Raw genomic sequence first — 14,645 nt, 5'->3', positions numbered from 1 at the left:
TCATGAGACAGCAGATTATCAGTTTAAACCAGTACAGACCAAGATAAGGCAGCGTCTTCCTGCCCTTGGGTGAAGAAGCATCCTTTGTGTAGTTTATTAGTTCAGCTACAATTGTGATTATCTCAGCGACATATTTTCAAGGCACAAAACGAAGAGTTCTTACATTAGTGAAATCTGAAACAAACCATTTGGCCTTCAACAGGCGTCTAAAAGATTAAGAAACTAATGTAGCTGAGGGAGTGATCTCTGTGGTATTTCAACCTTGTACCAGCCTGTGATTCTCACACATCAATTCTTGGGTCAAAGAGAAAAACACTGAAACAAAGGGGCCTTATTGAATGACAGAGTTTTCCTGCATGATGTCACTATAAAACAATATCCAGTAAATGCTCCCATGGTACTAAAATACCTAACACTGTGTTTTATTCAAACATTCGGCCTCCGTAGGCGAAGCAATTCTGATTAGCTTATTATTTATCATGCTACAGTCAGGCGCCCTGGTCCTTCACCGTGTTACACCTATTCTACATCAGTGAATTGCATGCAAAGGGAAGATGTGTCCAGGAGAGAAGCCAGCATCACTGAGTCAGATCAAAAAATGATCACAATCAAATGATCCCCCCTGTTCCTTAACCTTATGTCCTGTTTCTACATGGACTGATCTGTTGCTCAGTGTCCTTTTAAATCCTGTTTATCAGTTTTAATTCAGATGTGTCAGTCTGAGGGGGAACACAATCTAAACAAATCTAAATAAAACCAGGTTGAAGGCTTTCTATTGATTTTTGTTTATATTTTTCCAGAACTTAAAGGCCGTCACACTGTTTCTCATCTCGTCTCACTGCCCTCGCTCCTTTCGCCTCCGTGCTGCCCTGCTTCATCTTCGCCCACTTCATCTGCACTTGGCTGGTTTTATTCTTCTTCGTTAGCGATTCAAGACGAACTTCATGGAAAGTCGTTGTGGAGAATGGTTTTATCGAGCCGCTTGTCATTGCTGTGATTCCTTACGTTATATACTGATTTGGTGAGTAAATGTTTACTGTTATTCAAACTGCTTTTGTGCCTTCTCTCAGTTTAGCACCAGATTTATGATCTTGCTAGCTAGCTAGTGTTAGCCTAACGTTGCTGCTACCTCTCGGCTCCTGTTACTTCAAATTAACCCCACAGTTTTAAAAAGTGAAACTTTATTTTGATTAATTGAAATAGAAAAGTGAGCAGCTATTATATAAGAGCCCAGAAGAAACCTTTTCGAAAGGTGCAGCCGTTAAGGTTGGGGGCTTGTTTTTAGTCCATATAAAACTTTCTAACATATGAACCGTTTATTCTTAACCCCTGTATTTATTTGAATGCTTTGAGGCAGCTTTTGAACATCTGTGGCATCTATTAATGTCAAATCTAGCCTTTAGCCATAAGCAAACTGCTTTTACATTTAACAAACATATCTGTGTAATTACATTTTAAACAATAAGAAGAAGAACAACAACAGTATTTGTTTTGTTAAAACATGTGTTTAGACACATTTTTTGTTGTGAAAGTCCAAAGCCATAAACCAGATTCGTGGCTTGCTAAATGGTTAAAGTCTATGTTGGCTTTATAGCTTCTTCTATATTCTAAATAATGAAGCTAAATCCCACAGTTGAATCATCAGAACATGTTGGGGTTGCCTGTGTCACATATAAACACTGCCATATGTTTTATCTGGTAATTGTGCTTATTAGAGACTTTATATATTGAAAGTTAGCTTTTAACAAGCGTGCAATGATTACATTTAAGTTAGGTGGTCTTTTCTTTAAACACATCTCTTTAGGCCTAAACTAACAGTGTTAATGCCACAAATTCAGACACAGTAATAGAGGATTTTAGTACTATATGTGCTAGTCTAATTTGGTTGTATGAGGTCTACTACATTGACCTTCTGTGTTGTAAGTTATAACTGCTGCACAGCCATTAAGGATCAAATCAGTTTCTAAATAATTTTCTGTTTTTTCTCCCTCTGCTTGCTTCTTACGGTCTTTGAGGCTCGGGACCAGCACTCCCCAGGTTACATCAAACCCTTACAAGTCTGTAAGAAGAAGCAGTTGGACAGAAAGTCTTTAACTGAGTGGTAACTATTTTGGTTTTCCAATATATTAATAATTGTCAGTGACATTTATATTAATCAGGCTGAGCTTTAATTATACTTTAGATCAACCTGTTTTACTTATTGTTTCATTTGTGCTTTGGTTTGGGGAAGTTGTTTCTTTATTGATCTTTTCCTGTCTTCTGTTATTAGACTTGAGACCTGATTGCTCTATGCTGTTGCTGATGACTCCAGTTAATCCTGAGAGACATGTTGTGTAAGTGAATACAAAGACAGTTTAGTCTGCACAAACTTAGTTTGTGGGATATGATCAGTCCACACTGTCCACACAGTATATAGTTTGCAAGTTTTTGAACAGTGAAATTTGTTTTGTGCCCAAATCATTCTGCAGATCATCAGAATGAAGGTTATTGGCTGTGTTTGCTTAGCCATTTTTAAAAAATATGCTTTCATGACATGAATATGTTTCGGTTGGTGGTCAGGGCTGTCCAGACTGACAAGTGGGACATTACTGGGCTTAAGCCCGGGCTGTTGTTTCAGAAGCCCGGGGTTTTTTGGAGTGTAATTTGTCTCATAGTTAGATGCCTGACTGACAACTGTATAAAACAAAAACTATACAATATTCGAAGCACATAGCGCACAGTCGTAAATTCCCCCTAATTTTGGTATGATCCGAGCTTGGGCACTAGGCGACTGAGCACTTACGCATGTGAGCGAGGGGGGAGAAGGTGCTGCCTGCAAGTTTGCTGCAGACAGAGGAGAGCTTAAGTTTGACCAGGTATGTCTCTACCAGCTTTGCACATCTAGAGACTGAAATCCTTGCCCATTCTTCTTTGCAAAACAGCTCCAGCTCAGTCAGATTGGATGGACAGCGTTTGTGAACAGCAGTTTTCAGATCTTGCCACAGATTCTCGATTGGATTTAGATCTGGACTTTGACTGGGCTATTCTAACACATGGATGTTTTGTTTTAAACCATTCCATTGTTGCCCTGGCTTTATGTTTAGGGTCGTTGTCCTGCTGGAAGGTGAACCTCTGCCCCAGTCTCAGGTCTTTTGCAGACTCTAAGAGGTTTTCTTCCAAGATTGCCCTGTATTTGGCTCCATCCATCTTCCCATCAACTCTGACCAGCTTCCCTGTCCCTGCTGAAGAGAAGCACCCCCAGAGCATGATGCTGCCACCCCCATATTTGACAGTGGGGATGGTGTGTTCAGAGTGATGTGCAGTGTTAGTTTTCCGCCACACACAGTGTTTTGCATTTTGGCCAAAAAGTTCCCTTTTGGTCTCATCTGACCAGAGCACCTTCTTCCACATGTTTGCTGTGTCCCCCACATGGCTTGTGGCAAAGTACAAACGGGACTTCTTATGGTTGTGTGTGTGTGTGTGTGTGTGTGTGTGTGTGTGTGTGTGTGTGTGTGTGTGTGTGTGTGTGTGTGTGTGTGTGTGTGTGTGTGTGTGTGTGTGTGTGTGTGTGTGTGTGTGTTCCAAAATGATTAACCAGGATCAAACCATGAAAGAGTGGTTTGGGGAGCAGGAGGCATCATTTTCACACTTGGATCATCAAGTCCATATTTTGACCCCTTTGAGAATCTTTGGGATGTGCTTCATCAGTGCAAGATCTTGGTGAGAAATTAACCTGACTGTGGATAGACTGAAGTGAAGCAAAGGCATGGTGCCATCAAAGCTGGAGAAGATCCAAATTTCACTTTTCCCTTGTCCCCCCACAGTTTAAACACAAGGTGGCAGTGTTGCACTGATAGAAAACAAACCAACAGCAGAAGCGCCCCAGCTTAGATTCTACTTTACTCAAGTATTTCTATTTACTTAACTGTATTCTGCAGAAAACATGCCAGTTAACCTTCAGTTAACCAAATATCCATATAAGGTTCAAAACAGGGTCTTAAAATGTTGTTTCTTTATTTCCATGTATGTTAAGACAACAATGTTATTGAGTAATTTTATGTTATTTCTTGTGCTATTTCTTTTGTTATCTGCATGTTATCTGCATGTTATGTGCACTTGAACCTGTTAATTTTATTGGTTTGTGTAGTTACATATTGTGGTCGCGGGGGGAGCAGTGCTTAAGGCTTTACCTGCAGTTTCCCCAAAAAAACTTACCAAGAAATGCATCTTGGGACTTCCTGTTTACTTTTATTTGTGGATGTGGATCGGATTGTTGTGAAGAAGTTAAATTGTTGGTAAGGAATTGTTAAATATGCACATAACTCGTTGAAAGATATTGGTATAATTGTAGTGCAGTGGTAAAACATCAGTATTTTAACAAGATGATGTGTTTCTGAAATGGATGATGCAAAGGACCTGTATGTGTATGAGCGGCTATTTTCTGCATGCAAGGGATAAGTTGTGAGCTGTGTGCTGCAGTATTCCAAGTGAGCTGAGATTGCTGTGGAATATCAGTGTTTATAGAAAATGTATGTAACACTTCCACTTTTTTTTTTTAAAGGAGCCTTGTGTGATTTAGCTCTTTGTATTTTGTTCTGCACAGACAGAGGCCACTGCCGTATTTTTGTGTTTTGTATTTTATTTCATTTCCTTTCTTCCTCATATTGTGCCGGCACATCTTTTTTTAAAAATCGTTTATTCTGTTACTTTGCCACGTTACCTCTCATGTTGTCAGTGTTCAGTACAAGTCCACATGGCTGCTGTTTGACAAAAGTAAAGGTCAAAGGACATTTTTGTTTATTGACAATAAAAACTGCACATTAAGAACCCCAGTGTTTGTGTCCTGTGTGGCTAACCATTTTCCAGGCTACACTCATCTTAATGTGGAGATGAATTTGAATATGCACTTTCTGCTGTGCATTAAATCATTTCACTGTGTGTCAAACCATTTCAACATATCAGTCATTAAATTAAAGGGGAAATGAGGAATGAGCTGTTTTGTATTATTACTATTGTTTTTGTTGTGATATATTTGCATATTTATTTTTTGTATATCTGTCTATAAACTCAGCATCAACTTAACATAAATAATATATTTATTTTTGGGCTCTATTTCTGTTTCCTGTGTTTTATTCAAACATTCGGCCTCCGTAGGCGAAGCAATTCTGATTAGCTTATTATTTATCATGCTACAGTCAGGCGCCCTGGTCCTTCACCGTGTTACACCTATTCTACATCAGTGAATTGCATGCAAAGGGAAGATGTGTCCAGGAGAGAAGCCAGCATCACTGAGTCAGATCAAAAAATGATCACAATCAAATGATCCCCCCTGTTCCTTAACCTTATGTCCTGTTTCTACATGGACTGATCTGCTGCTCAGTGTCCTTTTAAATCCTGTTTATCAGTTTTAATTCAGATGTGTCAGTCTGAGGGGGAACACAATCTAAACAAATCTAAATAAAACCAGGTTGAAGGCTTTCTATTCAAAATTAAAATAATTAATTGTCTGTAAATAATATTGTTATGAAGGCTAGATGCATTTCCAGGAGTGGGGATTTATTTTTCTTCTTATCCAAAGTCTTTAATCTTGAAAACTGCATGACACACTGGCAGGCAGAAAAGACCATTTGGTGAAAATATCAATTCTGGGGATCTGGAACACGGAGAGTAGAATATCTAAACAAATGCAACCAGCTAACCTCAAACACCGGTTATACTTTGAGTATCTCCCGTGTTTTTCACACATACAGAAAGACATTACTGTGACATCCACTTCAAATTGAACTACAGGGTGATGCTACGATACATGATATTGAGACAAACAATTCTAATCTGATATGACATTCTTAGCAAATTTACAGCAAATAGAACAAAGCACAAATTCAAAGTTTTTTTTTATTTTTTATTTTTATTTTATTTTATTTTGTGGTTTGGTGCTGTTTCTGAACTCAAAATGTCCTGTTGTAATTGGACATTTTGAGCTAAGAAACAGCACCAAACTCCAACAACACTTCCCTCATGGTGCTTTATATTGTAAGGTCAAGACCCTACAATATTGCACAAAAAGTCCAACCCCCTAGAGCAAGCACTTTGGCGACAGTGGGAAGGAAAAACTCTCTTTGAAAAGAGAGAAACCTCCGGCAGACCCAGGCTCTGGGATGGGGTGGCCATCTGCCTCGGCCAGTTGGTGATGAGGGAAGGAAGTTGGGAGAAGAAGAGGGGTTCTTTTTAACCACCTGGTCTTAAAATTAAATTTAGATGCCCAATTTCAATGAATATTTTAAGCCACTTTAAGAGTTTTGCCACATAGTGGCATGCACGTGTCAGTTCAATTTTAGCGTGCACACGAGAAAGCCCTAAAGATGATGTTTTGGCTCCTCAGTTTGGCGTGTTTTTTGAAGCTTTTGATGATTGCTTCGTCAACCACTGGGTTGCTTGACTTCAATAAGAGTGCTGGAGAATCCCACCTGTCATGGAGTTCGTTGTACACCGTCAGGGCGAGTTGTTCAATGTTCTCCAAGGACATTTTGTAGTTTTTGGACAGAATTTTGTTCCAGATCTTATGGGAAAGCTTCTGTATAACAAAATCTGATGTTCCTGGACGCCATGTTGTCGTCTCATTTTCTTGGCTCATAGCGTGCATTACCAGATCTTTAGTGACGTTTTTCACCACTTCCTTGTACTCTTCTCTGTGTTTAGAGACACTGAGGACTCTTCTTGGTAATGACAACAGCTTTTCGGTGAAGGCTGGGACAGTAATATTATCAAGCTGTTCCCTCAGATTAAAAATCAAATATTTTTCCTTGCAGTTATGTGCTTTGGAAAGATTCTTGAGAATGGCCTTGTCTAGATTTTTCAGCCGTTTTGGGGACAGATCCAAATGTTTCTTCTCAACATCAGGCCAGATTTTCTCAATCAGGCGATCGCTGATGCAGTCGGGAGTGAGGCGCTCTGTGAAGAGCTTGTATTTAGAGGAGACTTTTTCTATGGCCTGAGAAACCACCGACTGGATCAGTCTGTTGACGCGCAACTTATCCTCCATTTTCAGTGTTTTCTCCAGTGTTGGTGTTTCAGCCTTTGTCTCCAGTATTTGTTTGGTCTCATCTGCACTGTGATACACCTGGAGGGTTTCTGATGAGGGCGACTCTGGGGTTGCCGTCTCTACTGTCTCAGTCTTTGCCTCCGCTAATTCTTGGGTCTGCTCGTCCAGAATTTTCTGAATTTCTTTTGTGTCCTTCACCACTTTCTGCTCTTCCAGGACTTTACTTTCTTCCTCCAGCACTTTCTTCTCCTGCTCCAGATTCTCTCTGTGTTTTTTCTCATTCCACAGAGTGTCTGCCAGAGAGGCCTGGTGTTGCTGAAGCTGTGCGAGCTCAGCAGACAGACTTTCCTTCTCCTGTTTCAGGATCAGGATTTTGCTGTCACTCTGCCCAAGCTGCTCTTTCACACAGTTCATTTCAAGGTCAAAGGCGATGGTCTGTTCCTCCTTTTCTTCTCCAGCTTGGATCTTAAATTGTTCCAGCTTGGTACCCATCAGGGAAATTTGGGCCATCAGCTGTTTGATTTGCTGTCTGGCTGTCTTTGAATCCTCTTTTAAACGTTTATTTTCGGACAGAGCTTTTAGGAAGGCTTTCCTAACCCGAACAAGGTCGTCCAGTGTACTCGTTGGCAGCGTGCACACAACTTTGGGATTCTCGTGTGTCTGAAGCTGTGCAGGTTCGGGAGACAGACTGTCCTTCTCCTGTTTCAGGGTCAGGATTTCGCTGTCCCTCTGCTGAAGCTGCTGTTTCAGACGGTTCATGTCAAGGTCAAAGTTGTTGGTCTGACCTGAACAAGTCTGATCCCCTTTTTCTTTGGTGGCGCTGCTCATTTCCACTTTGCGTGACACTGATTCATCAGTGAGTTCTCCAGCTTGGATCTCATACTGGTCCAGCTCGGCACGCATCAGGGAAATTTGGGCCATCAGCTGTTTGATTTGCTGTCTGGCTGTCTTTGTATCCTCTTTTAAAATGTTATTTTCAGAGAGAGTGTTTTGGAAGGCTTTCCTCACCTGAATAAGGTTGTCCAGTGTACTCTTTGGCAAAGTGCACACAAATTGTGGTTTTGCTTTTTGGTTGCTCATTTTTGACATTTGAAACAACGCTACGGTGTTACAATGAAACAGATATTCAGATATGACTGAGGGCAGCAGAACAAAAGTTCATCCAGTGAATCGCTCGTGACTGTAAGAAACGTGCTTGTCCTGTGTGGGTCTCACCTGCTATTTATAGAGTTGGGTTGACTGTGATGTCACAAGCCTGATTCTCTTGCCTTTCATCTTTGAAACAGGCCCCGCCCACAACAACGTTCCCCATTGTCTGATTGAAAATAGGTAACGCCCACAAAGAACAGAGCTTCTGACGTCATGGCTCGATTAATTTGCATTTTGGTCACTTCATTGAAAAAAGAAAAAACAGTCTGATAAATTTTACTGAGGTACTGAAAACTTATTGTTCCCTTTTGAGAGCATCTTCTTTAGGTGTTTATACCTTAGCACGTTACAAGTTTCAGTTAATTTAATAACAGACATCCAGTTCACTTTATTTGTTCCCTTCTTCCCCTATGGCAGACTTACATTTCAGTTCCTTAAAAATACTATCCCTTAATGTACGAGGTATTCGTGACAGTACCAAAAGAAAGTCCATTTTCATTTTCTGTAGACGGAAAAATGCTGGTTATTGACTGATAATGACTGATATTTGCATCCTCTGTGCTGTGTGGTGCTGGAAGATGAGCAAACATCCTCCTGATTTTGTGATACAGCCCATGCACGCTTTAATCACAGCTGCCTGTGTTATTGCAGTTTACGTCCTCGGTCTAATACTTAAAGTTATTTATTATAAAGTCTTCCATCCAAATCCTGACAAAGATGAGCTGAAAAGGACCAGCGCAGAGCAGCAACCTAAAGATGAGATGGGATTTCGTATGTTTGCAGTAGCAGAAAACATGCCAGTTAACCTTCAGTTAACCAAATATCCATATAAGGTTCAAAACAGGGTCTTAAAATGTTGTTTCTTTATTTCCATGTATGTTAAGACAACAATGTTATTGAGTAATTTTATGTTATTTCTTGTGCTATTTCTTTTGTTATCTGCATGTTATCTGCATGTTATGTGCACTTGAACCTGTTAATTTTATTGGTTTGTGTAGTTACATATTGTGGTCACGGGGGGAGCAGTGCTTAAGGCTTTACCTGCAGTTTCCCCAAAAAAACTTACCAAGAAATGCATCTTGGGACTTCCTGTTTACTTTTATTTGTGGATGTGGATCGGATTGTTGTGAAGAAGTTAAATTGTTGGTAAGGAATTGTTAAATATGCACATAACTCGTTGAAAGATATTGGTATAATTGTAGTGCAGTGGTAAAACATCAGTATTTTAACAAGATGATGTGTTTCTGAAATGGATGATGCAAAGGACCTGTATGTGTATGAGCGGCTATTTTCTGCATGCAAGGGATAAGTTGTGAGCTGTGTGCTGCAGTATTCCAAGTGAGCTGAGATTGCTGTGGAATATCAGTGTTTATAGAAAATGTATGTAACACTTCCACTTTTTTTTTTTAAAGGAGCCTTGTGTGATTTAGCTCTTTGTATTTTGTTCTGCACAGACAGAGGCCACTGCCGTATTTTTGTGTTTTGTATTTTATTTCATTTCCTTTCTTCCTCATATTGTGCCGGCACATCTTTTTTTAAAAATCGTTTATTCTGTTACTTTGCCACGTTACCTCTCATGTTGTCAGTGTTCAGTACAAGTCCACATGGCTGCTGTTTGACAAAAGTAAAGGTCAAAGGACATTTTTGTTTATTGACAATAAAAACTGCACGTTAAGAACCCCAGTATTTGTGTCCTGTGTGGCTAACCATTTTCCAGGCTACACTCATCTTAATGTGGAGATGAATTTGAATATGCACTTTCTGCTGTGCATTAAATCATTTCACTGTGTGTCAAACCATTTCAACATATCAGTCATTAAATTAAAGGGGAAATGAGGAATGAGCTGTTTTGTATTATTACTATTGTTTTTGTTGTGATATATGCATATTTATTTTTTGTATATCTGTCTATAAACTCAGCATCAACTTAACATAAATAATATATTTATTTTTGGGCTCTATTTCTGTTTCCTGTGTTTTATTCAAACATTCGGCCTCCGTAGGCGAAGCAATTCTGATTAGCTTATTATTTATCATGCTACAGTCAGGCGCCCTGGTCCTTCACCGTGTTACACCTATTCTACATCAGTGAATTGCATGCAAAGGGAAGATGTGTCCAGGAGAGAAGCCAGCATCACTGAGTCAGATCAAAAAATGATCACAATCAAATGATCCCCCCTGTTCCTTAACCTTATGTCCTGTTTCTACATGGACTGATCTGTTGCTCAGTGTCCTTTTAAATCCTGTTTATCAGTTTTAATTCAGATGTGTCAGTCTGAGGGGGAACACAATCTAAACAAATCTAAATAAAACCAGGTTGAAGGCTTTCTATTCAAAATTAAAATAATTAATTGTCTGTAAATAATATTGTTATGAAGGCTAGATGCATTTCCAGGAGTGGGGATTTATTTTTCTTCTTATCCAAAGTCTTTAATCTTGAAAACTGCATGACACACTGGCAGGCAGAAAAGACCATTTGGTGAAAATATCAATTCTGGGGATCTGGAACACGGAGAGTAGAATATCTAAACAAATGCAACCAGCTAACCTCAAACACCGGTTATACTTTGAGTGTCTCCCGTGTTTTTCACACATACAGAAAGACATTACTGTGACATCCACTTCAAATTGAACTACAGGGCGATGCTACGATACATGATATTGAGACAAACAATTCTAATCTGATATGACATTCTTAGCAAATTTACAGCAAATAGAACAAAGCACAAATTCTTTTTTTTTTTTTTTTTTAATTTTATTTTATTTTGTGGTTTGGTGCTGTTTCTGAACTCAAAATGTCCTGTTGTAATTGGACATTTTGAGCTAAGAAACAGCACCAAGCCCCAACAACACTTCCCTCATGGTGCTTTATATTGTAAGGTCAAGACCCTACAATATTGCACAAAAAGTCCAACCCCCTAGAGCAAGCACTTTGGCGACAGTGGGAAGGAAAAACTCTCTTTGAAAAGAGAGAAACCTCCGGCAGACCCAGGCTCTGGGATGGGGTGGCCATCTGCCTCGGCCAGTTGGTGATGAGGGAAGGAAGTTGGGAGAAGAAGAGGGGTTCTTTTTAACCACCTGGTTTTAAAATTAAATTTAGATGCCCAATTTCAATGAATATTTTAAGCCACTTTAAGAGTTTTGCCACATAGTGGCATGCACGTGTCAGTTCAATTTTAGCGTGCACACGAGAAAGCCCTAAAGATGATGTTTTGGCTCCTCAGTTTGGCGTGTTTTTTGAAGCTTTTGATGATTGCTTCGTCAACCACTGGGTTGCTTGACTTCAATAAGAGTGCTGGAGAATCCCACCTGTCATGGAGTTCGTTGTACACCGTCAGGGCGAGTTGTTCAATGTTCTCCAAGGACATTTTGTAGTTTTTGGACAGAATTTTGTTCCAGATCTTATGGGAAAGCTTCTGTATAATAAAATCTGATGTTCCTGGACGCCATGTTGTCGTCTCATTTTCTTGGTTCATAGCGTGCATTACCAGATCTTTAGTGACGTTTTTCACCACTTCCTTGTACTCTTCTCTGTGTTTAGAGACACTGAGGACTCTTCTTGGTAATGACAACAGCTTTTCGGTGAAGACTGGGACAGTAATATTATCAAGCTGTTCCCTCAGATTAAAAATCAAATATTTTTCCTTGCAGTTATGTGCTTTGGAAAGATTCTTGAGAATGGCCTTGTCTAGATTTTTCAGCCGTTTTGGGGACAGATCCAAATGTTTCTTCTCAACATCAGGCCAGATTTTCTCAATCAGGCGATCGCTGATGCAGTCGGGAGTGAGGCGCTCTGTGAAGAGCTTGTATTTAGAGGAGACTTTTTCTATGGCCTGAGAAACCACCGACTGGATCAGTCTGTTGACGCGCAACTTATCCTCCATTTTCAGTGTTTTCTCCAGTGTTGATGTTTCAGCCTTTGTCTCCAGTATTTGTTTGGTCTCATCTGCACTGTGATACACCTGGAGGGTTTCTGATGAGGGCGACTCTGGGGTTGCCGTCTCTACTGTCTCAGTCTTTGCCTCCGCTAATTCTTGGGTCTGCTCGTCCAGAATTTTCTGAATTTCTTTTGTGTCCTTCACCACTTTCTGCTCTTCCAGGACTTTACTTTCTTCCTCCAGCACTTTCTTCTCCTGCTCCAGATTCTCTCTGTGTTTTTTCTCATTCCACAGAGTGTCTGCCAGAGAGGCCTGGTGTTGCTGAAGCTGTGCGAGCTCAGCAGACAGACTTTCCTTCTCCTGTTTCAGGATCAGGATTTTGCTGTCACTCTGCCCAAGCTGCTCTTTCACACAGTTCATTTCAAGGTCAAAGGCGATGGTCTGTTCCTCCTTTTCTTCTCCAGCTTGGATCTTAAATTGTTCCAGCTTGGTACCCATCAGGGAAATTTGGGCCATCAGCTGTTTGATTTGCTGTCTGGCTGTCTTTGAATCCTCTTTTAAACGTTTATTTTCGGACAGAGCTTTTAGGAAGGCTTTCCTAACCCGAACAAGGTCGTCCACTATACTCTTTGGCAGCGTGCACACAACTTTGGGATTCTCGTGTGTCTGAAGCTGTGCAGGTTTGGGAGACAGACTGTCCTTCTCCTGTTTCAGGGTCAGGATTTCGCTGTCCCTCTGCTGAAGCTGCTGTTTCAGACGGTTCATGTCAAGGTCAAAGTTGTTGGTCTGACCTGAACAAGTCTGATCCCCTTTTTCTTTGGTGGCGCTGCTCATTTCCACTTTGCGTGACACTGATTCATCAGTGAGTTCTCCAGCTTGGATCTCATACTGGTCCAGCTCAGCACGCATCAGGGAAATTTGGGCCATCAGCTGTTTGATTTGCTGTCTGGCTGTCTTTGTATCCTCTTTTAAAATGTTATTTTCAGAGAGAGTGTTTTGGAAGGCTTTCCTCACCTGAATAAGGTTGTCCAGTGTACTCTTTGGCAAAGTGCACACAAATTGTGGTTTTGCTTTTTGGTTGCTCATTTTTGACATTTGAAACAACGCTACGGTGTTACAATGAAACAGATATTCAGATATGACTGAGGGCAGCAGAACAAAAGTTCATCCAGTGAATCGCTCGTGACTGTAAGAAACGTGCTTGTCCTGTGTGGGTCTCACCTGCTATTTATAGAGTTGGGTTGACTGTGATGTCACAAGCCTGATTCTCTTGCCTTTCATCTTTGAAACAGGCCCCGCCCACAACAACGTTCCCCATTGTCTGATTGAAAATAGGTAACGCCCACAAAGAACAGATTTTTACAATTGAATTCATAGTTACAAATAATAAAGTAGAAATTAATTAGAAATATATCCATTTAAATTTAGTAGAACTCATCCCTCTTCATTTACCCGAAAACCATTTTCACCACTTAGAGAAAAGCTCTTCTCTGTGTTAGAAAACCTTTTATTTTCCGCTCTCTTCACTTCCACCAATAAAAGCTATTTGCTGTTTTAATAATGTTTCATTGTCGTTGTATGAGCTCATCTTGTGTCACATCCTTAAGAGAGAGACCTGCGGCTGCCTCCTTCCTTTGGCTCCGTGGGTGTCTGAGCATCACTTTAGCCTCCACTATGACGCTCCTGGTAGCAACATTTAACTTTGAAGGCTGTTTACAATCAGACAAAAAAGTCTCAGTTTTGAGCGCAATCAGCTCTTAGTTATTCTGACCTCACCACAGCGCCATCTGTTCAACAAGACGTCTGTGTGCAGGCTCATGACCGTCATGTCACAGGTATTAAAACACATGAGAGAGATGCTGATTCATCACAGCCATAAATATGTTAAAAATGAAGATATTTCAGTGTGTTCAGGTACCAGATTTAGTGCTATATGAGGTATTTTAATAGAAAAGGCTGCGAGACAGAGTTTGGATCTCAGTTTATTCATAATTCACGTCGGCAGTAATGACACCCGGTTACGCCAATCGGAGGTCACTAAAATCAATATTGAATCGGTGTGCAACTTTGCCAAAACAATGTCGGACTCTGTAGTTTTCTCTGGTCCCCTCCCCAATCAGACCAGGAGTGACATGTTTAGCCGCATGTTCTCCTTAAATTGCTGGCTGTCTGAGTGGTGTCCCAGAAACGATGTGGGCTTCATAGATAATTGGCAAACCTTCTGGAGGAAACCTGGTCTTGTTAGGAGAGACGGCATCCATCCCACTTTGGATGGAGCAGCTCTCATTTCTAGAAATATGGACAAATTTATTAAACCCCCCAAAATATGACTATCCAGAGTTGGGACCAGGAAGCAGAGTTGCAGTCTTACACGCTTCTCTGCAGCTTCTCTCCTCCTGCTACCCTCCCAAAAACCCATCTCCATAGAGACTGTGTCAGCTCCCAAAAAGACAAAAAACAAACTAAAAACCAGCAACAAACAACTTAAACATAAACAATTACAAAGAAAGAACAATACAGTATCCACATCTGAACCAAAGAGTAAAACAGTGAAATGTGGATTATTAAATATTAGGTCTCTCTCCTCCAAGTCCCTG

General features: G+C 40.5%; 1 long non-coding RNA gene across 2 annotated transcripts; it reads left to right on the top strand.

Moving 5' to 3' along the window:
* The first annotated feature begins 537 nt into the window (after positions 1-537).
* Positions 538-5,091, top strand: LOC145423630 (uncharacterized). Of its 2 annotated transcripts, XR_013904688.1 has the most exons (4): positions 538-1,021; positions 2,016-2,101; positions 2,270-2,333; positions 3,578-5,091. It is a non-coding gene; the product is annotated as an uncharacterized LOC145423630 (long non-coding RNA). The 2 variants fall into 2 exon arrangements; XR_013904687.1 differs by lacking the exon at positions 3,578-5,091 and having other exon boundaries at positions 2,270-3,439.
* The last annotated feature ends 9,554 nt before the right edge of the window (positions 5,092-14,645 follow it).

The sequence above is a fragment of the Astatotilapia calliptera genome, chromosome 22 (assembly GCF_964374335.1).
Source record: "Astatotilapia calliptera chromosome 22, fAstCal68.1, whole genome shotgun sequence".
Lineage (NCBI taxonomy): Eukaryota > Metazoa > Chordata > Actinopteri > Cichliformes > Cichlidae > Astatotilapia > Astatotilapia calliptera.
The sequence above is the reverse complement of the archived record's forward strand: the minus strand, read 5'-3'. Positions and strand labels throughout refer to the sequence as shown.